Source organism: Aquarana catesbeiana, linkage group LG04, assembly GCF_042186555.1.
Source record: "Aquarana catesbeiana isolate 2022-GZ linkage group LG04, ASM4218655v1, whole genome shotgun sequence".
Classification (NCBI taxonomy): domain Eukaryota; kingdom Metazoa; phylum Chordata; class Amphibia; order Anura; family Ranidae; genus Aquarana; species Aquarana catesbeiana.
In genome coordinates, this window is record NC_133327.1 from 257,958,516 (window position 1) to 257,986,323 (window position 27,808).

Genomic DNA, 27,808 nt, shown 5'->3' on the forward strand with positions numbered 1-27,808 from the left:
CCGGAGCTGTCTAATAAATTACTTTAAAAATCCGTGTAGTGTTTTTTTTTTATTGACACTTTTTCCCCTAGGTGAATGGGTAGGGGTACCATGTACCCCATACTCAATCACATAGGGTGGGGGCCCCCTTATTAAAGGGGGCTCCCGGATTCCGATAAGCCCCCCGCCCGCAGACCTCGACAACCAACGGCCAGGGTTGTCGGGAAGAGGCCCTTGTCCCCATCAACATGGGGACAAGGTGCTTTGGGGTTGGGGGGGGGGGGGGGGTCGCAGGGCGCCCCCTCCCCCAAAGCACCCACCCCCCATGTTGAGGGCATGCAGCCTGGTACGGCTCAGGAGGGGGGGGGACGCTCGCCCATCCCCACCCCCTTTCCTGACCGACCGGGCTGCGTGCTCGGATAAGGGTCTGGTATGGATTTTGGGGGTGACCCCACACCGTTTTTTCGGCATAGGGGTTCCTCTTAAAATCCGTACCAGACCTAAGGGCCTGGTATGCCCCTGGGGGGGAACCCACGCCGGTTTTTTATTTAAAACTGGCGTGGAGTTCCCCCTCAAGATTCATACCAAACAGTGCGAGTCGGCACCCTGTTGGGTTGCCATGGAAATGGCAAACCGCAGCCAAACGCGACCGCAGCTAATCGCACTGTACAAATGCAGCTGATCGCAGTGCCTGGAGTCTTGAACTCCACAGGAAAAAAATCATGCTTTTAAACTGCGGCAGAATAGCCGTCTGTGTGAAAGGCGCCTAAAAGTCCAGTTAAAAATCCCCCTCTTTTACGAGATAGAGAGAGATAGAGAGATAGAGAGAGATATGTATACATACACACACTCATCTAGATGGCTACAGCTGTCCCCGGCTGGCACTAACACTTATAATAACTTATAAATGACGGCATGGCTCAATATATGGAGGACCCCTAAAGGAGGAGGGTATCGGACAGCATAAGATGTTCTAAAATGGTATTGTATGTTCCTGTACACACTGATCACAGACATTTCAAATGATTTTGTCTATCCAAAATGATCATATGCATGTGGTTTGGCTTCCTGACATTAATAAAAAGGGATGGTTGGATAGCACACATAGTTGGAATGAAGTCACGATTATACAGTAAACAAGTACAATGTGTATTCAGAGCAGTATCTAACATAACAGAGTGCAATCAGAAAATACCATAGCAATAACATATCAGACATTGCAATATCCTTTTGAGAGCAGACAATTCAAACAATGGCCATACAGGCTTCGATCCCATTATCCAATCAATGTACGATTCATTCAAAATGATTGAATCTGCAAACAATTGAAAAGGAATAACTTGGACTCGATTTAGAGCAGATTTGATCAAACTATGTGGGTTGGCCAGGGCGAAAGTTTATAATTGATCGCTTTGCATCAAATCAGCAACACTAAAATGCTTTGATCATGAATCCAGTCATTATTCAGTTGATAAAATTATGAGATTGAAAACAGGGATGCGATCAATAGTTGGAAGATACGATCAGAAGCTATTGATCGAAATCCAATATCCTGTGTATGTGCATTGATTAAATGGGTTGTACATTATAGATTGGTTATTCCTATCTGGAGTGATGGATCATTTATTAAAGTGCATGTGATCACCATAAGAAGGAAAGAAAAAAGGTAAAAAGGATCCAAGGATAGAGAGTGCACACATTTCACATGTCATAGAGGCCATAAACTGGCACATAAACACAATACAGGGTGTAGTAGTTTCCCACCCACCCCATATATTGTCCTGTAAAAATAATAAACTAAGCCCCGGTTCACATAGGGGCGACTTGTCAGGCGACTTAACCGCCTGACAAGTCGCGTCCTGTTCTGTACTATGGAACCGTTCTAATAGGAGCGACACAAGTCGCTCCGACTTAGAAAAAGGTTCCTGTACTACTTTGGGGGCGACTTCAGGTGACTTGCATTGACTTCTATACAGAAGTCGTTTTGCAAGTCGCCGCTGAAGTCGTGTTCAAGTCGTCTCACAGAGTCGGCCTGCAAGTCGTGTTGCCCCTGTGTGAACCGGCTGTAAGCACTGCAGCTAATACTATTGACCAAATTACTTACAAACTGTAAAAGGAAACAAAGAAATAGCACACCTCCCTGGCCTGTCTGGTCAGAATTGACATTTAATTGGTGAACTTTGCACATGATTGCTCTTTAATCAATGAGATCATCCCCAAACTGTAAAGACACGTTATTATAGGCACCCTTGTGGTTAGAAAAAGGGAAGTCTGAAATTAAAAGAAAGTTCTTCGGCACTTTACTTACAGTATAGTATTTGTAAATGCTCACTTCCCAAAGCACACCACTCTGCCACATTAACCTTGCTTACCCTGTTTCCCCGAAAATAAGACCTAGCGTGATTGTCGGTGATGGCTGCAATATAAGCCCTACCCCCAAATAAACCCTAGTTAAAGTCCTTGTAGGTCTTATTTTCATGGTAGGGCTTATTTTTGGGGAAACAGGATAGGGCTTAATTGGGGGGTAGGGCTTATATTGCAGCCATCACTGACAATCACGCTAGGTCTTATTTTCAGGGAAACAGGGTAGCTCAAATGCTACAAACTGCAAATAAATCCCAAATAAAAAAACCTCATTAAAGTGATTTAGTCAGGGGACTGAAAATCTTGCAACTTTTTCATAGCGGTGTGGTAGGTGGACATTAAATACAGCACCTGTTCCATCACTGCCATAATGGAATTAAAACCACTGTCTCATACGATCAATATGTCTTCATCTGATCCAACAGGGCAAAACGCATGGGAATGGGCCTAGGGGACATTATGTGCTGAAAGGAGCCAACCTCTGGAATGTATAGAATGTTTCAGCATCTCATAGTGCTTGATAAACTATTCAAATGTAAGTTTTTTCTTTGGTTTTATCTTAATAAACAGAATTAAACGATTGGATCTTTCTTCTCCTTCTGAATACAACACATGAGGACATCAGCAGGAGCCACATTCAAATAGCACTGTCCTTGCGATCTGCAGCGGGTTTCAGGGCCCGTTCACACTAGGGCTGAAACGATTAATCGATATTATCGATAATAATCGATAATGAAAATCGTTGTCAACGATTTTCATTATCGATTAGTTGGTCCGCACCTTCCTTCTGTCTGTCCGTCCGTTTTAAATCCTCCCTCCCTGTGTCCTCGGCGCCGCCATTTGTGACCAGGCACGTCTGCGCCGCCGCACGTCCACGGCGCACCTCTCCTCCTCCTTGCTGACGTCACCCCCCCCTGATCTTCTCAGCCCCGCCCGCTGCCTCGAGGGAACAGAGAAAAAATCCTCCCTCCTGTGTCCTCGGCGCCGCCGTTTGTGACCAGGCACGTCCACGGCGCACCTCTCCCCCTCCTCCTCTTTGCAGACGTCATCCCCACTGATCTCAGCCCTGCCCGCTGCCTCGAGGGAACAGAGAGGCGAGGGCAAGAAGCGAGGAGAGCCGAGCTGCACATTCATAGTGAAAGGTAGCAGCTAATAACACAGTAAAAACAGCACATTTTTATGACCAGGCACCATCCTAACAGTATTACTGGGGAGGGAGGGGGGGGGGAATGCCCCATCATTGGTGTTCCTGGGAGGGAGGGGAATAGACATAGTGCCCCATTGGTGTTCCTGGGAAGGGGGGAATAGTGCCCCATTGGTGTTCCTGGGAGGGGGGGGAATAGTGCCCCATTGGTGTTCCTGGGGGGGGGGAATAGTGCCCCATTGGTGTTCCTGGGAGGGGGGGGAATAGTGCCCCATTGGTGTTCCGGGGGGGGGGGGGGAATAGTGCCCCATTGGTGTTCCTGGGAGGGGGGGGGTGCCTGGAGTAGTAGTTCCCCATCATTGGTTTTCCTGGGTGGGAGGAGAATAGACATAGTGCCCCATTGGTGTTCCTGGGAGGGGTGGGGGGATAGTGCCCCATCATTGGTGTTCCTGGGAGGAATAGTGCCCCGTCATTGGTGACCCCGGGAGGAATAGCGCCCCGTCATTGGTGACCCCGGGAGGAATAGCGCCCCGTCATTGGTGACCCCGGGAGGAATAGCGCCCCGTCATTGGTGACCCCGGGAGGAATAGCGCCCCGTCATTGGTGACCCCGGGAGGAATAGCGCCCCGTCATTGGTGACCCCGGGAGGAATAGCGCCCCGTCATTGGTGACCCCGGGAGGAATAGCACCCCGTCATTGGTGACCCCGGGAGGAATAGCACCCCGTCATTGGTGACCCCGGGAGGAATAGCACCCCGTCATTGGTGTCCCCGGGAGGAATAGCGCCCCGTCATTGGTGTCCCCGGGAGGAATAGCGCCCCGTCATTGGTGTCCCCAGGAGGAATAGAAAAAAATGGCACATTACGATTTTTTTTATGATTTTATCCGATTAATCGATTAATCGAAAAAATAATCGGCCGATTAATCGATTATGAAAATAATCGTTAGTTGCAGCCCTAGTTCACACTAGAATGCTGTGTAGGAAACCCCTGCACCACATTCAAATAGCGCTGCCCTTGCGATCTGCAGCAGGTGTCAGTTGAAAGTTAACGAAACACCCCAAATACAGGGCGCAAGCGCACTGCGTTTGCCCACACCAGATCGCATGGTACAAATTTACCATGTGATCCGGTTGCAGTGCGTTTCCTAAAATAGTGCATGCGCCACTTTTGGTGCGGTGCAATTTCAGCCCATTCAAAATGAACGGGTTAAAATCACACTGCATGTGAATCACAGCAAGGAGTTCACTGATGTTGCTTAGTCTTCATTAAGAAAGTTGAAAATTTTGACTATGAACACTTAGAGACAATATTCTAATTGAAACACACTGCCAGTACTGGAGACACAGGACTATTATAATTTATGGCAGTTGTCTGCCCCATTGCACATAGGTTTTCTGCACTTTATTTTGCAGCACCGGAATATTGGTATCAACCCCCAACAGGGTTTGGCACAGAAAAACCATTGCATTATGGTTTGCATTAAGGTGCAATAAGTGCAATCCTATGCATTAAGGTGAAAGAACTTCTGGCAGTGACCGGCCCCCCAGCCCCCCCCTTTTTACTTACCCGAGCCCCATAATTCCCTCAGCGGAGACACGCTCTACCTCTCTGCATGGGGTCCCAGCTCTTGATTGGATAGGTTGATAGTAGCGCAGCCATTGGCTCCCGCTGCTGTCAATCAAATCCAATGACGCGGGCGCTGGGTGGCAGGGCCAGGTCTGGCATTCGTGTCTATGGACACAAATGCTGGACTCGGGAGCGCGCCCGCGCGGTAACCCCCCGGGAGAGCGCTTCTCCTAGGGGGTTATCTGATGCGAGGAGGAGCCACGAGAGCCGTCGAGGGACCCCAGAAGAGGATGATCGGGGCCAAACTGTGCAAAACAAGCTGCACAGTGGAGGTAAGCATGACAGGTTTGTTATTTTAAAAAAATAAAACATGAAGCCTTACAATCAATTACTCTCAGCTCAGTACCTGTATAGAAGACACCTGGGAGCCAGAAATCTTGCTAATTGATAGGGGGAATCAAATACTTATTTCACTCATTAAAATGCAAATCAATTTATAACTTTTTTGAAAATGCGTTTTTCTGTCTCTCGCTGTTAAAATAAACCTACCATTAAAATTATAGACTGATCATTTCTTTGTCAGTGGCAAAAACGTACAAAATCAGTGTGTGTATAATATATATATATCTCTATCTCTATATCACACATTTTTAATAAATCTACAAAAATGTCAACAATTCTGTGTTTTTCTGTCAATGTGGGGTGCTGTGTGTACATTAATGAGGGGAATAAAGATGAACTTAAAATGATTTTAGCAAATGGCTGCAATATAACAAAGAGTGAAAAATTTAAGGGGGTCTGAATACTTTCCGTCCCCACTGATTGACAGATAGAGATAGAGATAGATATATATAGATTCCTCTGCTACTGAGGACCATTTCACCATTACAGAGTCTTTCCCTTTCGGAAGGTCTGTCAGTGGGGCAGCTATAGTTGCAAAATTTGGGATAAATCTTCTATAATACCCTGCAATGCCAAGAAAGGCACTGACCTGCTTCTTGTTTGTAGGACGTGGCCACTCCTGAATGGCTTCTGTTTTACTCACTTGAGGTTTTATGATACCACAGCCAATAGTGTAGCCCAAATACTTGGCTTCCTCTAGACCAGGGATATGCAATTAGCGGACCTCCAGCTGTTGCAAAACTATAAGTCCCATCATGCCTCTGCCTCTGGGTGTCATGCTTGTGGCTGTCAGAGTCTTGCTATGCCTCATGGGACTTGTAGTTCTGCAACAGATGGAGGTCCGCTAATTGCATATCTCTGCTCTAGACCAATGGCACTTTTTTTGGATTTGCCGTAAAACCTTTTTTGAAGAGGGAATCAAGGACAGCCCGGACACGGGGCAAGTGAGAAGCCCAGTCAGTGCTATGTACCACTACGTCATCTAGATAGGCTGCTGCATATCGTCGGTGGGGTCTTAGGGTCCTGTTCATGGCCCTCTGAAATGTCGCAGGGGCATTTTGCAACCCAAAAGGCATTTTTTTTTTATATTGAAAGAACCCTCCGGGGTCACAAATGCAGTCTTCTCTTTGGCGCTACCAGTCAGGGGTATTTGCCAATAACCTTTTGTCAAGTCCAAAGTGGTCAGATAGCGAGCCTTGCCAAGTTGGTCTATAAGTTTGTCTACTCTGGGCATTGGGTACGTGTAGAGCTGCACGATTCTGGCCAAAATGAGGATCACAATTTTTTTGCTTACAATAAAAAGATCACGATTCTCACGACGTAAAATCTTTCACATTATACAAAAAAATGGGCTAACCTTACTGGTTAGATTTTTTTTTTTTTTTTTAATTCATTAAAGTAATTTTTTCCCAAAAAATTGCATTTGAAAGACTGCTGCGCAAATACAGTGTGACATAAAATATTGCAACAACCACCATTTTATTCTCTAGGGTGTCTACTAAAATTATATATATATATCTATATAGATATATATATATCTATATAGATATATATATATCTAAGTAATTTTCTAGTAAAAAAAGAATGATTTTAACTTGAAACCAACAAATGTCAGAAAATGGTTTAGTGTTTAAGTGGTTAAACTTTTTTTCACTTACACAGGCAGTCTATTCCATTGACAAACTGTTACAATGTTTAGACTTAAGTTCAACTGATAAAGAATGTTTTGTTACTTGGCAGACTGCCCGATTTTTCTCTTCCTTTCTTTCTTTTGAGGGCTGTGGCTTCAGAAGAGCAGAGAGAATTCTTTGCATAGAAAGAATTGTGAAACACTTTAGTCAAGATCGCGATAACGATTCTTGACGATTAATCACGATAACGATTCTTGACGATTAATTGTGCAGCTCTAGGTACGTGTCAAACTTTGCCACTGCATTAAGCTTCCTGAGGTCATTACAGAACCTCCAAGTGCTATCTGGTTTTGGGACTAACACGATGGGGCTAGACCAGTCACTATTGGATTCCTCAATGACATCTAGCTCCAACATTCTTTTAATTTAATCGCTGAAGTCCTTTCTCCTCACTTCAGCAATTTGGTATGGTTTGAGCTTGACACGGACCCCAGGTTCAGTAACAATATCATGCTGAACTGCTGCAGTCGTGCCAGGTGGCTCTGAAAATTTCTCTCTATACCTTATCAGGAACTCTCTAGCTTCCTGTTTTTGGGAATATGACAGGGTGTCTGGAAACGTGACCTCAGGGATCAGAGGGGACTCCGTACCCTTAGGCATTACCTGGAGGGACCTCACAGTTAACGCCAGTCTATCCTACCAGGGCTTTAACAGGTTTATGTGGTAAATCTGTTTGGGCTTCCTTTTTCCTGGTTGATATACCTTGTAATTGACCTCCCCAACTCTTTCAATTACTTCAAAAGAGACCCTGCCACTTAGCCAGGAACTTACTCTCAACAGTGGAAACTAACACCAGGACACTCTCAACAGGTGCGAAAACACGGAGCTGGGCCGCCCTGTTGTATATCCTCTGTTGGGCTGCAGTAAGTGTTCTTTTACCATCGGCATGATTGCTGCAATCCTCTCCTGCATTTGAGCAATATGCTCAATGACACTTTTATGGGGTGTCTGCTCCCCCTCCCAAGTTTCTTTGGCTATGTCTAAGAGTCCCCAAGGGTGTCTCCCATAAAGCAACTCTAATGGAGAGTACCCCGTAGAGGACTGGGGAACCTCCCTGATGGCAAACATCAAGTATGGTATCAGGAAGTCCCAGTTTTTCCCATCCTTGTCAACAACCTTTTTTAACATGCTCTTTAACCACTTGACGACCGCCTCACGCCGATTTACGTCGGCAAGGTGGCACGGACAGGCAAAATCACGTACATATACGTGATTTGCCTTCCGCGGGTGGGGGGTCCGATCGGACCCCCCCCCGGTGCCCGAGGCGGTCGTCTTTTCTCCCACGGCGATCGGAGATGAGGGGGAGGCCATCCGTTCGTGGCCCCCCCCTCGCGATCGCCGCCGGCCAATGAGAACATTCCTTTGCTGCTGTATGCTAAACAGCAGCAAAGGAAATGATGTCATCTCTCCTCGGCTCGGTAATTTCCGTTCCGGCCCGAGGAGAGAAGACAAGTGAGTGAGTGCACAACACACACACACACACACACACACACACACACAGTAGAACATGCCAGGCACACAAAACACCCCGATCCCCCCCCCGATCGCTCCCCCGATCCCCCCCAATCACCCCCCCCCCCCCTGTCACAAACTGACACCAGCAGTTTTTTTTTTTTTTTCTGATTACTGTATTGGTGTCAGTTTGTGACAGTTACAGTGTTGGGACAGTTACTGTTACCCCCCTTTAGGTCTAGGATACCCCCCTAACCCCCCCTAATAAAGTTTTAACCCCTTGATCACCCCCTGTCACTAAGCGATCATTTTTCTGATCGCTGTATTAGTGTCGCTGGTGACGCTAGTTAGTGAGGTAAATATTTAGGTTCGCCGTCAGCATTTATAGCGACAGGGACCCCCATATACTATCTAATAAATGTTTTAACCCCTTGATTGCCCCCTAGTTAACCCTTTCACCACTGATCACCGTATAACTGTTACGGGTGACGCTGGTTAGTTTGTTTATTTTTTATAGTGTCAGGGCACCCGCCGTTTATTACCGAATAAAGGTTTAGCCCCCCGGTCGCCCGGCGGTGATATGCGTCGCCCCAGGCAGCGTCAGATTAGCGCCAGTACCGCTAACACCCACGCACGCAGCATACGCCTCCCTTAGTGGTATAGTATCTGAACGGATCAATATCTGATCTGATCAGATCTATACTAGCGTCCCCAGCAGTTTAGGGTTCCCAAAAACGCAGTGTTAGTGGGATCAGCCCAGATACCTGCTAGCACCTGCGTTTTGTCCCTCCGCCCGGCCCACCCAAGTGCAGTATCGATCGATCACTGTCACTTACAAAACACTAAACGCATAATTGCAGCGTTCGCAGAGTCAGGCCTGATCCCTGCGATCGCTAACAGTTTTTTTGGTAGCATTTTGGTGAGCTGGCAAGCACCAGCCCCAGGCTGCGCCAGATTAGCGCCAGTACCACTGACACCCACGCACGTACCATACACCTCCCTTAGTGGTATAGTATCTGAACGGATCAATATCTGGTCCGATCAGATCTATACTAGCGTCCCCAGCAGTTTAGGGTTCCCAAAAACGCAGTGTTAGCGGGATCAGCCCAGATACCTGCTAGCACCTGCGTTGTGCCCCTCCGCCCGGCCCAGCCCAGCCCAGTCCACCCAAGTGCAGTATCGATCGATCACTGTCACTTACAAGGCACTAAACGCATAACTGCAGCGTTCGCAGAGTCAGGCCTGATCCCTGCGATCGCTAACAGTTTTTTTGGTAGCATTTTGGTGAACTAGCAAGCACCGGCCCCAGGCAGCGTCAGGTTAGCGCCAGTACCGCTAACACCCACGCACGCAGCATACGCCTCCTTTAGTGGTATAGTATCTGAACGGATCAATATCTGATCTGATCAGATCTATACTAGCGTCCCCAGCAGTTTAGGGTTCCCAAAAACGCAGTGTTAGTGGGATCAGCCCAGATACCTGCTAGCACCTGCGTTTTGCCCCTCCATCCCGGCCCAGCCCAGCCCAAGTGCAGTATCGATCGATCACTGTCACTTACAAAACACTAAACGCATAACTGCAGCGTTCGCAGAGTCAGGCCTTGATCCCTGCGATCGCTAACAGTTTTTTTGGAAGCTTTTTATTGAACTGGCAAGCACCAGCGGCCTAGTACACCCCGGTCGTAGTCAAACCAGCGCTGCAGTAACACTTGGTGACGTGGCGAGTCCCATAAGTGCAGTTCAAGCTGGTGAGGTGGCAAGCACAAGTAGTGTCCCGCTGCCACCAAAAAGACAAACACAGGCCCGTCATGCCCATAGTGCCCTTCCTGCTGCATTCGCCAATCCTAATTAGGAACACACCGCTTCTGCAGCGCCCGTACTTCCCCCATTCACATCCCCAACCAAATGCAGTCGGCTGCATGAGAGGCATTTTTATGTCCTCCCGAGTACCCCTACCCAACGAACCCCCCCAAAAAGATGTCGTGTCTGCAGCAAGCGCGGATATAGGCGTGACACCCGCTATTATTGTCCCTCCTGTCCTGACAATCCTGGTCTTTGCATTGGTGAATGTTTTGAACGCTACCATGCACTAGTTATTAGCGTAGGGTACAGCATTGCACAGACTAGGCACACTTTCACAGGGTCTCCCAAGATGCCATCGCATTTTGAGAGACCCGAACCTGGAACCGGTTACAGTTATAAAAGTTAGTTACAAAAAAAGTGTAAAAAAAAATATATATATATATATATATATAAAATAAAAAAAAATAGTTGTCGTTTTATTGTTCTCTCTCTCTATTCTCTCTCTCTATTGTTCTGCTCTTTTTTTACTGCAATTCTGCAATGTTTTATTGTTATTGTTATTATGTTTTATCATGTTTGTTTTTCAGGTATGTAATTATTTATACTTTACTGTTTACTGTGCTTTATTGTTAACCATTGTTAACCATTTTTTTGTCTTCAGGTACGCCATTCACGACTTTGAATGGTTATACCAGAATGATGCCTGCAGGTTTAGGTATCATCTTGGTATCATTCTTTTCAGCCAGCGGTCGGCTTTCATGTAAAAGCAATCCTAGTGGCTAATTAGCCTCTAGACTGCTTTTACAAGCCGTGGGAGGGAATGCCCCCCACACCGTCTTCCGTGTTTTTCTCTGGCTCTCCTGTCTCAACAGGGAACCTGAGAATGCAGCCGGTGATTCAGCCAGCTGACCATAGAGCTGATCAGAGACCAGAGTGGCTCCAAACATCTCTATGGCCTAAGAAACCGGAAGCTACGATCATTTTATGACTTAGATTTCGCCGGATGTAAATAGCGCCATTGGGAAATTGGGGAAGCATTTTATCACACCGATCTTGGTGTCATCAGATGCTTTGAGGGCAGAGGAGAGATCTAGGGTCTAATAGACCCCAATTTTTTCAAAAAAGAGTACCTGTCACTACCTATTGCTATCATAGGGGATATTTGCATTCCCCGAGATAACAATAAAAATGATTAAAAAAAAAAAAAAAAAAAATGAAAGGAACAGTTTAAAAATAAGATAAAAAAGCAAAAAAATAATAAAGAAAAAAAAAAAAAAAAAAAAAAAAAAAAAAAAAAAAAAAAAAAAAGCACCCCTGTCGCCCCCTGCTCTCGCGCTAAGGCGAACTCAAACGGCGGTCTGTCGTCAAACGTAAACAGCAATTGCACCATGCATGAGGTATCGCCGCGAAGGTCAGATCGAGGGCAGTAATTTTTGCAGTAGACCTCCTCTGTAAATCTAAAGTGGTAACCTGTAAAGGCTTTTAAAGGCTTTTAAAAATGCATTTATTTTGTTGCCACTGCACGTTTGTGCGCAATTTTAAAGCATGTCATGTTTGGTATCCATGTACTCGGCCTAAGATCATCTTTTTTATTTCATCAAACATTTGGGCAATATAGTGTGTTTTAGTGCATTAAAATTTAAAAAAGTGTGTTTTTTCCCCAAAAAATGCGTTTGAAAAATCGCTGCGCAAATACTGTGTGAAAAAAAAAATGAAACACCCACCATTTTAATCTGTAGGGCATTTGCTTTAAAAAAAATATATAATGTTTGGGGGTTCAAAGTAATTTTTTTGCAAAAAAAAATAACTTTTTCATGTAAAGAATGAGTGTCAGAAAGGGCTTTGTCTTCAAGTGGTTAGAAGAGTTGGTGATGTGTGACATAAGCTTCTAAATGTTGTGCATAAAATGCCAGGACAGTTCAAAACCCCCCCAAATGACCCCATTTTGGAAAGTAGACACCCCAAGCTATTTGCTGAGAGGCATGTCGAGTCCATGGAATATTTTATATTGCGACACAAGTTGCGGGAAAGAGACAAATTTTTTTTTTTTTTTTTTGCACAAAGTTGTCACTAAATGATATATTGCTCAAACATGCCATGGGAATATGTGAAATTACACCCCAAAATACATTCTGTTGCTTCTCCTGAGTACGGGGATACCACATGTGTGAGACTTTTTGGGAGCCTAGCCGCGTACGGGACCCCGAAAACCAAGCACCGCCTTCAGGCTTTCTAAGGGCGTGAATTTTTGATTTCACTCTTCACTGCCTATCACAGTTTCGGAGGCCATGGAAAGCCCAGGTGGCACAAACCCCCCCCAAATGACCCCATTTTGGAAAGTAGACACCCAAAGCTATTTGCTGAGAGGTATAGTGAGTATTTTGCAGACCTCACTTTTTGTCACAAAGTTTTGAAAATTGAAAAAAGAAAAAAAAAAAAGTTTTTTCTTGTCTTTCTTCATTTTCAAAAACAAATGAGAGCTGCAAAATACTCACCATGCCTCTCAGCAAATAGCTTGGGGTGTCTACTTTCCAAAATGGGGTCATTTGGGGGGGGGGGGGGGGTTGTGCCACCTGGGCATTCCATGGCCTCCGAAACTGTGATAGGCAGTGAAGAGTGAAATCAAAAATTTTCACCCTTGGAAATCCTGAAGGCGGTGCTTGGTTTTCGGGGCCCCGTACGCGGCTAGGCTCCCAAAAAGTCCCACACATATGGTATCCCCATACTCAGGAGAAGCAGCTAAATGTATTTTGGGGTGCAATTCCACATATGCCCATGCCCTGTGTGAGCAATATATCATTTAGTGACAACTTTGTGCAAAAAAAAAAAAAAAAAAAAAAGTGTCACTTTCCCGCAACTTGTGTCAAAATATAAAATATTCCATGGACTCGACATGCCTCTCAGCAAATAGCTTGGGGTGTCTACTTTCCAAAATGGGGTCATTTGGGGGGGGTTTTGTGCCACCTGGGCATTCCATGGCCTCTGAAACTGTGATAGGCAGTGAAGAGTGAAATCAAAAATTTACACCCTTAGAAATCCTGAAGGCGGTGCTTGGTTTTCGGGGCCCCGTACGCGGCTAAGCTCCCAAAAAGTCCCACACATGTGGTATCCCCATACTCAGGAGAAGCAGCTGAATGTATTTTGGGGTGCAATTCCACATAGGCCCATGGCCTGTGTGAGCAATATATCATTTAGTGACAACTTTTTGTAAATTTTTTTTTTTTTTTTTTTTTTGTCATTATTCAATCACTTGGGACAAAAAAAATAAATATTTAATGGGTTCAACATGCCTCTCAGCAATTTCCTTGGGGTGTCTACTTTCCAAAATGGGGTCATTTGGGGGGGGGTTGTACTGCCCTGCCATTTTAGCACCTCAAGAAATGACATAGGCAGTCATAAACTAAAAGCTGTGTAAATTACAGAAAATGTACCCTAGTTTGTAGACGCTATAACTTTTGCGCAAAACAATAAATATATGCTTATTGACATTTTTTTTTACCAAAGACATGTGGCCCTAAATGTATGACTAAAATTTAGTTTATTGGATTTTTTTTATAACAAAAAGTAGAAAATATCATTTTTTTTCAAAATTTTCGGTCTTTTTCCGTTTATAGCGCAAAAAATAAAAACTGCAGAGGTGATCAAATACCATCAAAAGAAAGCTCTATTTGTGGGAAGAAAAGGACGCAAATTTCGTTTAGGTACAGCATTGCATGACCGCGCAATTAGCAGTTAAAGCGACGCAGTGCCAAATTGGAAAAAGACCTCTGGTCCTTAGGCAGCATAATGGTCCGGGGCTCAAGTGGTTAATGTCTTATTGAAGCGTTCCACCAAGCCATCCGTTTGAGGATGGTACACCGAGGTTCGCAATTGCGTCACCTTAATTAACTTGCACAGCTCCCTAGTTATTCGTGACATAAATGGGGTGCCCTGGTCTGTAAGGCCTTCTTTAGGGATGCCAACACAACTGAACACCATAAACACCTCTTTGGCAATGTTTTTAGCAGACGCAGTGCGTAAGGGAACTGCCTCAGGGTAATGGGTAGTATAATCCATGATTACAAGGATATGCTGATGACCCCGGGCAGACTTGGGGGTGTGGACCCACAAGGTCCATGGCAATCCTCTCAAAGGGCACTTCAATAATGGGCAAGGGCACTAAAGGACTTTGGAAGTGGGGTAGTGGGGCTGACATACAAGACAGGACTGACAATAATTCTCAATATCTTTCTGTATCCCGGGCCAGTAAAACCTGCGCAACACTCTTTCAGTAGTTTTCTCAACCCCTAAATGGCCTCCTAGCAAGTGGCTATGGGCAAATTCCAACACCACCCGTCTGTATGGCTTAGGGACCACCAACTGTTCAACCACTTCATCATTCTTTTTACATACATGATATAGTAAAACCTAATTGCTGCTGAAATAAGGAAAACAGGGCCTGTCCCCTGGTTCGACAGGTACATCATTAATCACTATTACATTTTCTCAGGCCCTGGCAAGGGTAGGGTCTTTTCTCTGCTTGGTACCAAAAATTTCCTTGTGCACATTAAGGTCAGCAAACTCCAACGTAGGCTCAGATACAGCAGACGGTTGTCCAGCTCCACTGGTTGTGGGGACTTCCTCAGGCTCCTCCAGCTCTCCTGCCATAACTGAGAAAGGAAAACCCGGGGAGCCCAGAAAGGAGTCCCCTGAACTCACATTGTCAGTAGTGGCCAGGATTTCTGGCTCTGCCACTGAGTCAGCTACAGCGACCGGGTCAGGACAATCCCACAGTTGCCAAAACTTAGGGAAGTCCCTACCAACGATGGCCTCGTGCACCAAGTGAGGCACAAGTCTGACCGGATGGGTCACCGTACCTAAGCCAGTTTCAAACTGAACAGTGGCTATAGGATACTCCCTGGTATCCCCATGTACACAGATCACAGCACCTTTTTTAGCATGAAAATTCACAGATTCAACCATCTCAGCTGACACTAGACTTCCAGAGTCTAGCAAAGCCGTAATAGGCTTATTATTATTATTATTATTAACAGTCATTTGGCACATGTGTTTTCCCATATTTGGCGCTGCTGCGCATGCAACAGCCGCAAACATAGACTGCCTTCTAATAGATAGATCACACTGCATTGGTTCATCTGTCAATGGACAGTTTGCTGCAACATGTCCCAGTTCTTGGCAATGAAAACACCTGTTTCCCCAGTTTGGTTTGCCGACAGGCAGTGGCTTCCCTTGTTTGGGATGCCAAACTTCAGTCCTGGCACCAAAAATCCCCCCCCCCCCCCCATTTCCTTGCCATGCTTACCACACACTTCCCCTGGAACAGTCTTACCTGTTGCCTGGGGAGACCGTGGCTTTGGGTGGAAAGTCCGTGTGGCTGTAGGGGTAGTGACCAGGCTCTCTGCAGCAAAGTACCTTTCAACGAGTTCCACTAGGCTGTTCGCCGAGTTGGGGTCTCCTTGACTCACCCACTTCTGCAGGGGAATTGGTAGTGACCTCAGGAACCAGTCCATGACCACACGCGCCACTATTTGTGGCCCAGATAGGGACTCTGGCTGTAGCCATTACCTCACCAGGTGAATTAGGTCGAACATCTGTGATCTTGGGGGCCTCTCGTCTTGGAAGAACCAGCTGTGGACCCGCTGTGCTTGAACTGCCAAGGTGACACAAAGTCGTGCCAGGATTTCCCGCTTGACCTTTTCATAGTCTCCCACTTCTGCTGATTCCAAATCATAGTAGGCCTTCTGCAATTCTCCAGAAAGCAAGGGGGCGACCAGTCCTGCCCACTGGGTTTTAGGCCAACCTTCCCTCTCAGCGGTTCGTTCAAACGTTAGCAGAAAGGCCCCTGGATCATCTGCAGTCATCTTAGAAAGAAAGCGACCCACATGGATGGCTGAGGGCTCGTCCGGTTCAACAGAAACCAGACAACATTTGGCCCGTGCGTATATCAGTCTGGCTAGCTTCTATCAAATGGGCATGCTGGAAAACCAGCAGCCGATCAGCATCTGATTGGCTGCGAGCACTGACCGGTGTGTTCTCGTGGGGGGCAGTGTCCCTTTTAGAACACAATAGTTCAATGGGGGGGGGGGGCGCGGAATCGATGTACTAACATTGCATAGTTAGTACAGCGAGCTCCTCCGTTATTTTTCGTCCAGCCCACTGGATTGAAAAAAATAAAAATAAATGAAAGTGTGTACGAGGCATAAATACTACTACTAATGTAGTTTTTTTTTTAATGACAACATGTGTTTGCCTGATCTAAAGCCAGGCACTTTTAACAATAACCATTTAAAGTGAAACTCCAGCCACTTTTTTTTCTAGTTTTGATACATAGCACTGTGGCCACAGGGGTGAAGGGAAATCTACCCAATGTGGACACAGAGAGTAATCAAAACTGGGAGAGATTCCAGCCTTCTCTATTCTACTACTATTGTGAAGTGAATCCAAACCCAATACAAAAAATGTAATATATTGCAGCTTGCTAGTCATAGGTGCAGTAGCTGCACTTATTTTTCTTTTTTTAAAGCAGAGGTCCGCCCACTGCTGCAAAAATTAAAAGCCAGTAGCTACATATACTGCAGCTGCTGACTTTTAATAATCGGACACTTACCTGTCCTGGAGTCCAGCGTTGTCGGCACCACAGCTGATGTTTCCATCAGCTGTTGGGTGCATGCCGCAACCACTGAGAGTAAGGGAACCTGGCAGTGAAGCCTCATGGCTTCACGCTGGGAACCCTACTACGCATGCGCAAGGCTCCACTCCTCTCTCCTACTGGCCCGGTGGCCAGGGAAGGAGGAGGGAGCCCCGACGGTGACGTAAATACCCACGGCTGAGGCTCCCGGAAGTGGGAACAGGATACCTGTGAAAGACAGGTATCCTGCCCCCCGTCCCCCCCAAAAGGTGCCAAATGTGGCACTGGAGAGGGGAAGGAGTACAACGAGCGGAAGTTCCACTTTTGGGTACCACTACTTGGTAATCCTGCAGATAACACCCTTTCTGTCCACTGTATCTATGGAGGGAGCCATGGCTGTCACAGTTAAGCCGAGTACACACTATATGTTTTTTTTTTTTTTTTCGTTTAACTAAGCGGGCTGAACGAAAAAAAAAAAAAAAAAAAAGGAAAGAAGGACAGATTGCCATACTAGCATAAGTGATGTTAGTGCGGTGATCTCCCCACTGAGCTATTGTATTCTGACAGTGGGACCGCCCCCCACCAAAAGACATTGATCATCACTCATAGCCAATGGCTGCAAGTGCTGATCATGTGTTGTTTTTCCAGCATGCGTATTTGACAGAAACCAGGTGTGAGACTGGCTTCTGTCAGACAGGGAGCTGTACACACAGGCCTGAAAGTCAGACGGTTCGTGACGAACCAACTGTTTCAAGCCTATTTTCGGCCCGTGTGTACCCAGCCTAAGTTGCTCTCCTGCTATGGACTGCAAACATACCTGCATCTCTTCATCTCCATTACATGGAGGGGTAGACCAATTAAGAATTTTAGGGCCAGTTCACACTGTGAATTGCGCAGGGACATGCTGTGCGTTCCTGTGCGATTCACATGCAATCCGGGTGCAGTGTGATTTCAGTCCATTCGTTTTAATGGGCTGAAATTGTGGCAGACTGCACCAAAAGTAGTGCATACACTACTTTATAAAAACGCACCTGAACCAGATCGCACGTACTACTGTACCACGCAATCTGTTGCAGGCAAACGCACTGCTTTTCCAAGCTGCATTTGGAGTGTCATTAAGACCGATACCCGCAGCAGATCGCAAGTGCAGTGCATTCTGGTGTGAACTGGCCCTAAAAAAAGATAGCTAGGAAGAAGAAGATATTCTTCTGTGCAGCTCACAGGAAGTGACATGGACTTTGCATTTCCGGCAAAATGAACAGGCATTTTCTATATTTGCTAAAAATGTTCTTAACTTAGTTAAAAAAATAAGGAAAATAACACAGACTGTAAGCCACAATATACTGTATTACATTTTTGTAGTGGAGTTTACTTATTCTTTAAAGAAACATTTCATTGCTTTCTGTGCCTATTGGGGAAATATGACGCCACTTCCTATTTTGTCATTTATTTTTGCTTGTAGTTCCACGTAACATTTGGCAGTTTAGTGTCAATTTCCAAAAACATCCGTTCTATCTATTGTCAGCTGATATGTTACTGCATAAAACTCCTGTGACAGCATGCATTCTAACATTCTTTCCTAAACCATGAAAAGATGTGCTTACTGGCACCCTACCATCTCATGTTTACAGCCTTTACAATCCCTCCTTTCTTCTTTGTTTACTTATGTTTCCATGGTCATGTTCCCAAGACATCTAAAAACGGTCTTCTGAAGTAACTTTTCTATTGTGTGTCAAAATAATCAGCCACAACGCTCACGGGGGTCATTCTTTGAGTTTAAAATGAAAGAGTCTATTTGCAGCAGTTATAATGAGATCTTTGTTTACAGCAAATTCAATTAACACAGATGCACTTATCGCTGAAAAATCAAGTTTACTTAAAACAATCCAAAGTATGCTTTCTAGTCTTGTTTTTAAGAAGTGAAAATGTTGCTTTTCCATGATCAAACTAGTGATAGCATAGTCTCAGGAAGAAATAAAGACAAGTAATACTTCTGTATGTCATTACATCTGCTTATGCCAGCCTCTCAACACTCTGAAGGAACAACTGAAATCAAACGTTCAGCTCCTAGGGAACCCCCCTGTGAAAATGTAGATCTGAAATTCATGCTATGCAGGGTTAGTTGGGTCAATAGAGTCGAAGGGCACCGTACCACCTCGCCAATATCTTGTAGTTTCACTCTTGTGATCAGTAATGCTTCATGCACACTATCTGCTTTCGGAGCATTTGTCCATGGTATACGCAACCCCCGGGGCATGACAGATTATTATATATATATTATCTCTCTCTATAACTATGATATAGAGAGATATAGAGATATCTATCTATCTATCTATATATATCACAGGGGTTATTTAGGAAAGGCAAATCCACTTTGCACTACAAGTGCAAAGTGCACTTGAAATTGCACTGAAAGTGCACTTGGAAGTGCAGTCACTGTAGATCCGAGGGGGACATGCAAGGAAAATAAAAAACAGCATTTTAGCTTGCACATGATTGGATGATAAAATCAGCAGAGCTTCCCCTCATTTCAGATCTACAGCGACTGCACTTCCAAGTGCACTTTCAGTGCAAAGTGGATTTGCCTTTCGTAAATAACCACCACAGTCTTTAATATTTTTTTTAAGCATAAAATGGTTGTTGTAGCAGTTTTTTTTTTTTTTTTTTTTTTTTACATACGATATTTGCGTTGCAGATTATCAAAACGCACATTTTCATGGAAAAAAAAAAAAGCAAAAAACACACACTTTAATGAGTTTTAGCGCACACAAACACAATATAATACCCACTTTTGTGGTTTTGGTAAAATATAAAGTTACTCCAAGTAAAAAGATACCAAACGTGTCACACTTCAACCACTTCAGCCCTGGAAGGATTTGCCCCCTTAATGACCAGGCCATGTTTTGCCATACGGCACTGCAACACTTTAACGGACAATTGCGCAGTCGTGCGACGCTGTGGCCAAACAAAATTGACGTCCTTTTTTCCCCCCCACAAATAGAGCTTTCTTTTGGTGGTATTTGATCACCTCTGTGGTTTTTATTTTTTGTGCTATAAACAAAGAGCAACAATTTTGAAAAAAAAAAAGAACTTTTTTTTTTTTTTTTCTCCTTTTTTAGGCAGATATGTTCTTTTACATATTTTTGGTAAAAAAAAAAAAAAAAAAAAAAAAAAGCAATAGGCGTATATTGATTGGTTTGCGCAAAACTTATAGCGTCTACAAACTATAGGATAGATTTAGGGACATTTTGTATTGTTTTTCCTAGTAATGGCGGCCATCTGCGATTTTTAGCGGAACTGTGACATTGCAGCAGACAAATCTGACCTCAAATGACACTTTTTGGGGACCAGTGACATTATTACATTGATCAGTGCATTTTGTTAGCACTGATCAATGTAAAAATGACACTGGCAAGGAAGGGGTTAACATTAGGGCCGATCACTGTGTTCCCTGGGTGTGTTCAAACTGTAGGGGGGGGTGGACTGGCAGGGACAAGACAGAGATCACTGTTCCCGATGACTGGGAACAGAAGATCTCTGACATGTCCCCTGTCAGAATTGGGATTCGCCTTGTTTACAAAGGCAGATTCCCATTCTGCCTCTGTACTAGGCAATCGCAGGTTGCTGGCGGACATCGAGTCCGCTCGACCCGCAGGCACGCTCCCGCCTGCGCGAGCCGCCGTACAGCTATGGTGATTTGCGCAGGAGAGCCTACCTGCCGCAGTATAACCATTGTGGCTGGTCAGCAAGTGGTTAAAATGCATACATTGGCACCAAACTGCAGTACCTAGAAATATCCATAGGCGATGGTTTAAAATCCTTTAAAGGTTACCAGTTTAGAGTTACAAAGGAGGAGGTCTGCTCCTTGAATTATTGCTCTTGCTCTGACATTCACGGTGATTCCTCACATGTGTGGTGCAATCATTGTTAACATATGTGTGTAGGACCTATGTGCGTGTTTGCATTTGGGCGTGAGCGCAGGTGGGGGGGGGGGGGGGCCTCTAATTTTTTATTTTATTATGTATTTAAATTTTTGTTACACTGTACCTTTCATTTTTTTTTTTTCTATCAACTTTACTGCCATCACAAGAGATGAACAGCACCACTTGTTATAGCATGGACTGCGACAGGTCCTCTTTTTGGAGATATCTGGGGTCTTAAACCTCATATCTCCCCTCTGGCCTCTAAAACATCTGATCAAACTGAAATCAGTTTGACCAGATGCTTTCACAAGCCAGTAACGACTTGCTTACATCAGACTGAAACCAAAGGCGAGGAGAATTTGGTCACTTCCAGTTTCTGACATCACATAGTGGGAGGAATAACATCAGTTTCGGGGGAAGCCGATGCTGCTGGTCTCATCCTTACCAAATGGAACAGGAGAGCGGGGGAGATGTGAGTCTATAAAAGTGATCCAGTGGATGCATAGCTGCTCGGATCACTTTTACCTAAAAGAGAATCACTGGCTGAAAAGAATACCAGGATCATGATTGTAGCTGCCTTCACGATCCTGGTATAACCACTTCAATCCCAGGCCGTTTGAAAAACAGCCTAAGAATGGGAAGTAATATAAAAAAAAAAAAAAAAAAAAAAAAAAGTACAGCATGCTGCATTTTTCCACAACAGAATAAACCAGAAATGTGCAGGAACACATGTAAATGTAGCTTAGTAAAGAAATTGAAATAACTGAAAAAGTTATTCCAAAAAACACACTTAAAAAACGCACTTAAAATGCACTGAAAAACAGGCACAAACGCTCATGCAGAAATTCACAGCGGATGAAGATTGAAGAGTAAATGAACCCTTAAACACAGTGTTAAAGGCATTGTCTACACAGGAGGCTGGGGGGGGGGGGCAGTAGAAAAAATAGATGGTTGAATTGCAGTCTTACTGCCCTTTGACTACCAAACTTCAGGGTAAAGTGTCCAATGGGCGTATTGGTGTACACTGTTGCAGTTGCAGAATGGCAAAATGTATATAACAGGCTGAGTTTGTCAGGCAGTACTACTGCAAAACACAACCTATTAGCTTAGGTAGTTTCCAGGCATTCAGTATTACCTGCTGAGGCAGGGTTCAGACAGATGCGGCGGACAGCAGGGGTGCGGTGCGTCCCCGTTCTCCGTATCAGGGACGAATCAGGCTTGAAAACGGAGCCAAAGACGCACAGGACCCCTGTGTAATCCACTCCTGAGATGTGTGAACCGGCTCCATAGAGTCACACTCTCCTGTCATTCGAATTAGATGCAGGGAAATCTGCATCCAATTCGCACTAGTGTGAACCCAGCCTTGGCTGCTGCTTCCCACCTGTGGATCGCTTTTCAGAGGGGCAGAAGAAAGTGCCACTTGTGCAGGGCTGGTGCGAGGATTTTTGACACCCTAGGCGAAAAATAATTTGGCCGCCCCCCCTTGGCTCCACCCCTGACCCCAACCCCTTTGCCCTGCCCATGTATGCCCCACCTTTTTAATGAAGCGCCCATCAATGCAGCCTGCCAGTGCCCATCAATAAATGTTTGCTTGCTTCCATTCATTCAGGAGTTAGGAAACAGACACAGTCCTCCGTCACCGCTGCGCCTCTAACACTATGTGCGAACGGAGCGGCTGCCTACTGATGCTGAGACTTAGTTGCTTGCTGCAGAGAGAAGAGAGTAAGAACACCAGTGGCTAGGCGCCCTAGGCAGCAGTGCACCCTAGGTGGCTACCTAGCTTGCCTAGTGGTAGCACCGGCCCTGCACTTGTATAAACAAGTGCCTAGTGTGCAGGTAGTGCGAATGGGCCATTACCCTTATAGTGTACACTGTTAGGTCATGCTGTAAAAAGCTATCTGCAAGGGATCGCTTTTCAGAGTGTGGATGGGCAGCCACTGTCAGGCATTCAGGAGGCGATCTTTTTGTCTCCTAATTGCCTGTTTTTTTTTTTTTTTTTTTTTTTCCAAACTGCAATGTATAATGGGGCTTATGTACTGCAAACGCAAGCCAAGCATTTGACTTGTAGTTGCAGCGCGGACCCATTGGACTTGAATGGTCGAATTTGCTAGGCGGCATCACCTGTCAGCTTGTCACACCGCATTGTGAACTGCCACCTCTGGCTGTACTATTACATTATAGGTGGGCCCAGCCTGCCTGTGTGTAAGAGGAGTTTGACTCATATCACGCAGGCATTCAGTCTAGAACCGTCTGTCAGTTTTTTCAGATGTATGCAGACTGAACCACAATGAATGTCTACGGTGGGACTATGGATGGAGGGATGGATGTAAATGAATGATCATACGTATACATCCCCCTACATCCAAGTCTGTTCAGGTCCAATTTTTTTTAAACAGAACAAGGCTGCATCCATTTTTTCCGTTTAGATGGATCCGAATGAATGCCATCTGTTCCATTTATGGCTGTTTTTAAGCAAGAAACATTTTTTTGTTTATACTTTTATCACCTCTGATCAGTCTCAGCAACAACTAAGGGGCAATTCACACTGCCCCTCCATTTAATCGCAGAGCAATAGGAGTGATTCACCTGCATTGACACCCCCCCCCCCTTTTTGTTTTTTGTTTCATTTAAACAAACTTTATGTAACGTGTACAAAACGTGCAATTCAGCCCAGTGCGCTGCAGTGTGAATGGAACACATTGTTCCGGCGTGTCCCTGCGCTGACAGACGTTTTACACTGTGGTAAAATGTCTGTCATCTCACATAGTGTGAATTGGCCCTAAGAAAAAAAATGAATGTAGACTGATGTAAACTGAACTGAGATGAAAATTGATGTGCAAACTGAACTGAAGATTAATGAGTAAACCGATATCTGTTTGTTCTGTGAAAAAACACAACTGAAGGAAACTGGCCAGACACTGCTCAAATTTCATCAGATTCCTGCTGCCTTGGCACCACTCCAGTCAGCAAAAGTTGATTGTTCGGCCTGTTGGAAAATCGTTGTCCAAACAGTGGCTGCATGAAATCAGATGCACACACCATTCATGAATTCCAGGGGTCTCCAAATTTTCTAAACAAAGGGCCAATATAGTGTATACAAGCAAGCAAAAGGGCCACGGGACGCACTTTGGAGACCACTGATGTATTCCGATAGCTGGGCAAGGGTGGGGGAAATTCATCCATCTGTGCTGTTAGCATGGACGGAGGAATCTGTTCAGGCTGAACAACAGAAATCTATGTGTATGGCCATCTTTAGGCTGGGTTAACATATATGCAAATTGGATGCGCTTTAAACTGCATCCAATTCGCATTACTTGTGAATGTGACCGCCTCTCAATGGAGCCGGTTCACACATGTCCGGGGTGGCCGCGGTGCGGTTTGAAAAAGGGTCCTGTGCGTTTTTGGGGCGTTCTAGTGTAAAAAAAAAAATTTGCACCTGTTGGATATCTGCGCTAACCCTAAAATTAATTTGTAGTCAGAGTCTTCAAGTAAGAAAACAATAACCGTAACAACCAAGGCCTGAGGTGTGCCTTGGCCTAGCTGGACAGTATGCCTGAAAAGAGGGCATACCCTGAATGTAAGAATGAGAAAAGTACAATGAGTAAGTATGAAGGCTGGGGGATACGGGTGGGTGGGAACCCTGAAAGAAAAGCCAGCACTGGACCAGACAGGGGAGGAGGATTAAGTACCCTCAGACTCCTCCCACAAATACAGGCTGGCCTCCGGCCAGCCTTACACATCTGTGGCATTAAATGCTGTGTGCATCCATCAGTGACTTCTTATGCATTAAAATAAACACATGAAAAAAGTACATATAAATTATAACTCAGTGAAAAATGAAATGTTAAAAAGTCCCAGTGCTGCTCTTTTTTTCACAAGTATTTTAACCCCCGTGTTCAAAATTCAAATTCGTGTACCACCAATTCGTGATTCACCCCCACCTTCCAAAGTTTGCACCAGAAAGAATGACAAAAACACCTGAAATATATGCCTGGATTCGTTTTTCCTTTTGTAGGGATGTGCCACGGGCCTCACAACAATTATGCCAATATTCATTCCATAAGTCTCCACCATTCGGTGACCTTTGCTCCTCATAGAGAACAAACCACCATCATTGCGCAACATTCCTTACTTTATTTTTATGTAAATTTTTATGCACTGCACGCCAGTTCCTGGAGATGGAACGGTGAGCAGAGACACTGCTCGGAACACTGGATAGTAAATAGTGTAACCAGCGCGCATCATATCTTAGTGTGTATTAAATATAAGTGATCCCGATAGTTATGACTACTATTGGTATACCACACTTAAAGCCATTTCAATCCGGCCAAAAACTCATGAAAAATGTTATTACTATAGACATATATTTAAAAAAAAAATCGTGAAATTGACTTATTTTTCTATATTAGGAACATTTAAATCCTATACTCACACCACGTGTTCAACAGTGAAACAAAACATGTGTTATTAATTACAATGTTATATATATATATATATATATATATATATATATATATATATATATATATATATGAACACTGGATAGACTTGTGCCAGTCTAAAAGGCACTTTTTCATGTGAGTGCATATTTGCTATATATGTTACATAAACAAAGTAAGGAATGTTTGTGCAATGATGGGGGTTTATTTTCTATGAGGAGCAAAGATCACTGAATGGTGGAGACTAATGCCTTGTACACATGGGCCGACTTTTCGGCATCAAAGGTCTGACGGACTAACGACAGTCTTCTGAATGAACAGACTTGGCTACACATGATCACACCAAAGGCCAACGGATTTGTACCTGATGACGTATGACCGGAATAAAATAAGGAAGTTGATAGCCAGTAGCCAATAGCTGCCCTAGCGTCAGTTTTCGTCCGTCGGACTAGCATACAGACGAACGGATTTTTCAACCAGACTCAAATCCGTCGGAAAGATTTGAAACATGTTTCAAATCTGAAGTCCGTCTGATTTTCGACCGAAAATGTCCGTCGGAACTCCGATGAAGCCCACACATGGTTGGATTGTACGACGGATTCGTCCCGGCGGACGAGTTCGGTCGAAAGGTTCGCCCGCGTGTACACGGCATTATGGAATGAATATTGGCAGAATTGTTGTGAGACCCGTGGCACATACCTACAAAAGGAAAAACGAATCCAGGCATATATTTGAGGTGTTATTGCCATTGCTTTCTGGCGAGTGCAAACTTTGGAAGGTGGTGGTGAATCACGAATTGGTGGAACACGGATTTGAATTTTGAACACGGTGTTAAAATACTCGTGAGAGAAAATAAAAAGAAAGAAAGGAACAGCACTGGGACTTTCTAACATTTAATTTTTCACTGTGGTTATAATTTAGGTTTTTATGAGTTTTTCATGTGTTTATTTTATTGCATAAGAAGTCACTGATAGATGTTAGCGTGAATATCCAATATATCAATTTTAGTGCTTATCCCACACTTTACTGGGGGGGGGGGACTGAACTTATAACTGCAGCAAACCCTATATATATTTAAAGGCAGGTATCAATACATTTTTGGTTTTGCGCTGCTGACACTTGACACAAAAAATTTGCACCTGAATCACACCTGCGTTCACACTATTGCGGGAACCAGCGTGATTCCAGTGCGGGTTCCCACACCGCATCTCCCCCCGCAGGCAGTTGACACCGCCCTCTGATGACCGCTGCGGGTGTCAATACAAAGTTAATGACACCCCCGGATCGGTTCGCAGTGCAAACTGTGAATCCAGACAGGAATCGGATCGAATCGGGGGGAGGGTTCCTGCATCTTTTTCGCGCGAATCCAATGCGAGTTCAGCCATACAACTGTATGGCTGAATTCACATTGCATGTGATGTCTGTTTGCAATAGTGTGAACAGAAACGCACGGAACTCCGGCGTGCAAAACGCAGCTGCACATATGCAAATCCAGGCTTAGTATAAAAGAAAAAAAACCGTATAGAGTTCTTTTGCACTGAGCCATAGAACTCTACACATCCACATGCAATGGCAGTTCCTCTCCTCTTGTAGTTGCTGCGTTGTAGTAGTAGGGTGGGGCAGGATCAAGTTATTTATCTTCCAAATACAGAAGATTGTGGCTAAGGGGTTCATAACCAGATGTAAATAACATGCCACTACCCTAGTAGGGCCATTCTCCAGTAACTACACATTGCTAGCCCTGCTTCCCTTCTGATCAGAGCAGTGAGGAGTAATCAGCCCCTCTCTTCCTGTCTCAGAAGCTCACACTCCTTTCCTGATTTCCTGTGCTTGGAAAGACAACAGGTTATAATGATCATCCTTACCGGAGAGGGTTGCTGGGATGGAGGATCTCTGTGTCTCTGTCTCCCTGGACTGGGGCTCAGCTGTGTGTACAGACGACGTAATAGTAGAACACCCCAAGCCTTGTGATCAGCGTGCTAGAAACTACAAGTAGGAAGTAGCTATTGACTCAGGCTGCCCTTAAAGTTGCAGGGTGAGTTTTGTTCCTGTAGTTGTCAGTGTTCCACTCCTCCTTTGATCAGCTGCTTACACTGAACACACAGGAACTTTGTATGATTTTCCAAGCACAGCACAACGAAAGCTTCTAGTCCAAACAAAAGGAAGGGCTTGGTAAAGAAATAGTCCCTCTTTTGGTAAAATGAGACAAATAAATCCACATGCATATCTAAAAAATGTGTATTTGTTATATTTATGCATTGCAAGCGTGTCTTGGGTGCGATTAAAGTTGCAGCCTCATCCCTTTAAACCCAAACACATATTAAGTACACAGGTTCTGAGGCTAATTGAATACAGGTAAGGCACTAAGTGAGTTTAATTACCACCTTAATCAGCCACAGAACCTGTGTAATTAATGT

The 27,808-nt window shown here is 44.7% G+C and overlaps 1 protein-coding gene across 1 annotated transcript in view; it reads right to left on the bottom strand.

Annotated features, from left to right (window-relative positions):
* TPRG1 (tumor protein p63 regulated 1) overlaps nt 1-27,396 on the bottom strand; it is a 202,129-nt gene extending 174,733 nt beyond the window's left edge. Inside the window, exon 1 of the mRNA XM_073626409.1 lies at nt 27,257-27,396. The gene's annotated coding sequence lies outside the window, so the exon portion shown is untranslated. The remainder of the gene's footprint in view (nt 1-27,256) is intronic.
* Nucleotides 27,397-27,808: the final 412 nt, after the last annotated feature.